Consider the following 5,136-nt stretch of genomic DNA (forward strand, 5'->3'; position numbering starts at 1 on the left):
CAATATATACAGGTAGCAAAGCGAGTGTAAGAGTGAATGGGAAACTGAGTGACTGTTGCGATATTATTCAAGGAGTTAGACAAGGATGCGTTATGTCTTCATAGTTATATGGACAAGTGTTTAAGAATCGCTCTCTTCGACGAACAAGGTGTGGATCTCCAAACAGTAAGGGTACGTGGGTTAGCGTTCGCAGATGATAAGGTTGTTATGGCAGAGTCTATCGAAGACCTACAAAGAATATTGAATAAACTAGATGTAAGCATGAAGAGCATGGGCCTCAAAATTAACGCAAATAAAACAAAAACTATGGTGTTCGAAGGAAAAAGTGAGAAAACACTATACAATATTTTATTAAATGATGAGAGAATTGAACAAGTTGATAAGATCGTATACCTTGGTAGCTTATTTACTAGGGACGGGAAGATAGATGAGGAATTAGATAAACGAATAAATGAAGGTAAGAAGGTTATTGGTAGAGCAGGTCCCCTTATCAGAAGTAAAAATATATCAAATAAAGCTAAAATGGCAATACATAATTCTATATTTGTACTGACTGTACTATACGGTAGCGAGAGATGGACTTATCAAGAAAAAGATAAGAGTAAAATTAACGGAATTGACATGAGATTCATGCGCATAATATGCGGGAAAACTCTGACGGACAAAGTAAGTAACGAGATAATTCTAAAAGAATGTGGTGCAGAAGAGACGCTAGTAGACACATGGGAAAGAAATCGGTTAAGATGGTTCGAACATGTTGAGAGAATGCCAAATGAACGACTAACGAAATAAGTGTATCAAGGTAAAGTAAATGGCAGCGTGCCCAGAGGTAGACCACGGAAAGAATGGTTAGAATGTGTGAATGAGACCCTAGTTAGAAGAGACGTAAGAAGTCACAGAAACACGAGAGCCTGCATGAAAAAATGCATGGACATAAAAGAAGCTAGAGAAGTATGCCAGGACAGGAAAGTACGGCGGCAAATAGTTAATAAAAAGAGTGTCAGTAGAGTGAATAACGCCTGAAACAAAGACCTTGGCTAAAAATGGATCCAAGTGGGGAACCTTTCATAACGACTTCGTGAGGTTCTTCGCTTGGGGTGATTGCTAGAGAGATTGATCAGCAACCTGGGTCGGAGCAGTGTTGCGGAACGAACGTGTTATTTACTTAAATAGCACGAGAATTCAGGATCAATCTGAAAAATCTCCATCCCTTCCACACACTACTCCTTTCCCCTACCGAGTGAGTCACGCCTACCCCTAAAGGGAAATGGCTTAATGGTGTAATAATAATAATAATGAAAAATGTATTAAAATACATTGAGAGTTCTAAAATCCCTTGAAAGTCCTGTAAAATCGTTCCATACCTTCAGAAATTCGAGAAAATTGTTTATCCTAAAATATGTCAAAACCTTTAAAATCACTTCAAATTAATTAAATTAATACAAAAATTCCTTGGAAACGATTATAATTCCCCAAAATAATTCAAATTGAAAGCTCCTGAAAATGCCTTAGAAGTTTTAAAAAATCTCTAAAATTTTAAAAATTCCTTAAAATGATTGAAATCTATTAATTCTAATAAATAGGTATAGACTTGAAATGAATAGTGATTAACGCACGAATTAATTTTTTTTTTTTTGATCCTGCAAAATATAAATATTCCCTTAAAATTTTCATTTTCAATTTTCCTAGGAATCTTGTGAAAACGTTTTTTTTTTATTCTTTTGAAGCCTTTCACAATTCTTAAAAAGCTTCCAAATCTTTTGTTCTAAATAAAAAAAAAACTATATTTTGTTTTAAAGTCACAAATTGATTTATTTTGCCGAAAATACGTCTTTTTGACAACATTAATGTATATGGTTAAAAATCATCTTTTTGGTTGAAATTTTAACTAATCGATTAAATATTAAGCTTTTTTGTTGAATATGTTTTTAATTTTTAGTAGAAAATTAATTTTTTGAAAACTTCTCCATTTCTAGTAAAAATATATCTTTTTTAATAAAAAATTCAACAGTATGATCAAAAATGTATGCATTGTTGTTCAAAATGTTAAACTCTTTTGTTGAAAATGCTTTTAATTTTTTGTTAGAAATTAATGATTGAAAATGAAACTATTCCGTTTCTGGTTAAAAAAAAATATTTTTAAATTAAAAATTCAACAGTTTTGTCAAAATTTTATGCATTTTTGTTAAAAATTCGTCTTGCATGGACAAATTATTTTCATGGTTAAAAAAATATCTTTTTGGTTTAAATTTTAACGATTTGCTTGAATATTAAACTCTTTTGTTGAAAATACATTTAATTTTGGGGTTGAACTAATTTTTAACATTGAAACTATTCCATTTTTTGTTGAAAATTGATATTTTTAAATTAAAAATTGACCTTTTTTAATTAAAAATTCAACTTTTTGGTTTAAAATTTAACTTTTTAGCTGAAAATTCAACTGTTTCGTCAAAAATTGATGTATTTTGTCGAAAATACGTTTTTTGACAACATTAATTTACATGGTTAAAAAATCATCTTTTTGGTTAAGATTGAAACTAATTGATTGAATATTAAACTTTTTTGTTGAACACATTTTTAATTATTAATAGAAAATTGATTTTTTGACATTGAAAATGAATCTATTCAATTTCTGGGTAAAAAATAGATTTTTTCAAATAATAATTCAACAGTTTGGTCAACAATTTATGCATTTTTGTTTAAAATTCGTCTTTCTTGGAAAAATTAATTTTCATAGTGAAAAAATGACTTTTTGGTTGAAATTTTAACTAATTGATTGAATATTAAACCTGTTTTATTGAATGTTTTAAACTTTTAGTTGAAAATCAATTTGTTCAAATTGAAAATGAAACTATTCAATTTCTGGTTAAAAGATAAATCTTTTGTAATTAAAAATTCAACTTTTTGGTTTAAAAATTATCTTTTTAGTTGAAAATTTAACTCTTTGGACAAAAATTCACGTATTTTGTTGAAAATTCGCATTTTTTGGACAAATTAATTTTCATGGTTAAGAAATAATTTTTTTTATTCAAAACTTTAATTATTTGATTAAAATGTGTACCTTATTATTAAATTATTCATTTTTTAACTCGTCATTTTAGTTGAAAATTGATCTTTTTGATTTAAAATTGATCTATTTTGTTCAAAACACGTTTAACTTTTGAACCTGAAAATGCAAATATTCCATTTCTGCTTAAAAACTTATCTTTTTTATTCAAAAATTAATATATTTTGTTAAAATGTTGATTTGAATTAAACATTTTCTCCACAATCTTAAAAATATAATATTTATATATCCTAAAAAAACAAATAAACCTAAAAATGAAAAATACTGATTCTCATTTATTTTTTGTAATATACAATTATTTTCCCGCTCAAATCTAAAAAATAAACATGCTTATTTTTCAGCAAAACAGATAATGATGAAAACCATCTTCGTTTTTTTTCTTAGCTTTAAATAAAAATATTTATTTTTTGGTTGAAAAATTATTTTTCTCGCTTAAAAATAAATGTATTTTGTTTCTGAAAATTAATTTTTGAAATTGAAAATAATCCATTTCTTGTAAAAATTAATATTTTTAATTGAAAATACAACTTTTTAGTTTAAAAATGATCTTTTTTGTTGAAAATTCAATTGTTTGGTCTAAAATTCATGTATTTTATTGAAAATTTGTCTTTCTTGGACAAATTAATTTTCTTTCTAAAAAAATATTTTTCTGGTTAAAATTTCAACTAATTGATGGAATACTAAGCTCTTTGGTTGAAAATGCTTTCAATTTTAGGTGGAAAATTAATTTTTGAAATTGAAAATGAAACTATTCCATTTTTTGTTGAAAACTATTCTTTTTTGATAAAAAATTCAACTTTTTACTATAAAAATGATCTCTTTGGTGGAAAATTCAACTGTTTGATCAAAAATTCAAGTATTTTGTTGAAAATTAATTTTTGAAATTGAAAATATTCCATTTTTGTTGAAAATTGATATTTTTTAATTAAAAATTAAACTGTTTGCTTTAAAAATTATCTTTTTGGATGAAAATTCAACAGTTTAGCCGAAAGTTTCCGCATTTTTGTTGAAAATTTGTCTTGCGTGGAAAAATTAATTTTCTTTGTAAAAAAATATCTTTCTGGTTGAAATTTTAACTATTTGATTAAATATTAAACACTTTTTTTGAAAATTCTTTCAATTTTTGTTGAAAATTAATTTTTGATATTGAAACTATTCCATTTTTGGTTGAAAATTGATATTTTTAAATAAAAAATTTATCTTTTTATTAAAAATTCCACTTTTTGGTTTAAAAATTATCTTTTTAGTAGAAAATTCAAAAGTTTAGTAAAAAATGTATGGATTTTTGTTGAAAATTCGTCTTGCGTGGAAACATTATTTTGATGGTTAAAAAATATCCTTTTGATTAAAATTTCAACTATTTGCTGGAATATTAATGTCTTTTGTTGAAAATTCTTTTAATTTGGAGTGGAACTAATTTTAAAAATTGAAACTATTCCATTTTTTGTTGAAAATTGATATTTTTAAATAAAAAATTGACCTTTTTTAATTAAAAATTCAACTTTTTAGTTTAAAAATTATCTTTTTATTTGAAAATTCAAAAGTTTAGTCGAAAATGTATGCATTTTCGTTGAAAGTTCATCGTCCTTGGAAAAATTCTTTTCACGTTTAAAAAATATATTTTTCGTTCGAATTTTAACTATTTGCTTGATTATTACACTCTTTTGTTGAAAATGATTTTGGGTTGAAAATTAATTTTTGAAATTGAAAATATTCAATGTTTGGTGAAAATTGAAACTTTTTAATTAAAAATTCAAGTTTTTGGTTTAAAATTTATCTTTTTAGCTGAAAATTCCAATGTTTCGTCAAAAACTGATGTATTTTGCCGAAAATGCGTTTTTTTGACAAACTTAATTTACATGGTTAAAAAATCATCTTTTTGGTTTAAATTTTAACTAATTGATTGATTATTAAACTTTTTTGTTGAATACGTTTTTCAATTATTACTATAAAATTGATTTTTTGAAATTGAAAATGAATCTATTCAATTTCTGGGTAAAAAATAGATTTTTTCAAATAATAATTCAACAGTTTGGTCAACAATTTATGCATTTTTGTTTAAAATTCGT

General features: G+C 25.2%; 1 protein-coding gene across 1 annotated transcript in view; it reads left to right on the forward strand.

The window, feature by feature from the left end:
- The window catches only part of LOC117178253 (kanadaptin), a 41,694-nt gene that overhangs the window by 2,202 nt on the left and 34,356 nt on the right, over nt 1–5,136 (forward strand). The gene's annotated exons all lie outside the window — the stretch shown is intronic.

Source organism: Belonocnema kinseyi, chromosome 8, assembly GCF_010883055.1.
Source record: "Belonocnema kinseyi isolate 2016_QV_RU_SX_M_011 chromosome 8, B_treatae_v1, whole genome shotgun sequence".
Taxonomy (NCBI): domain Eukaryota; kingdom Metazoa; phylum Arthropoda; class Insecta; order Hymenoptera; family Cynipidae; genus Belonocnema; species Belonocnema kinseyi.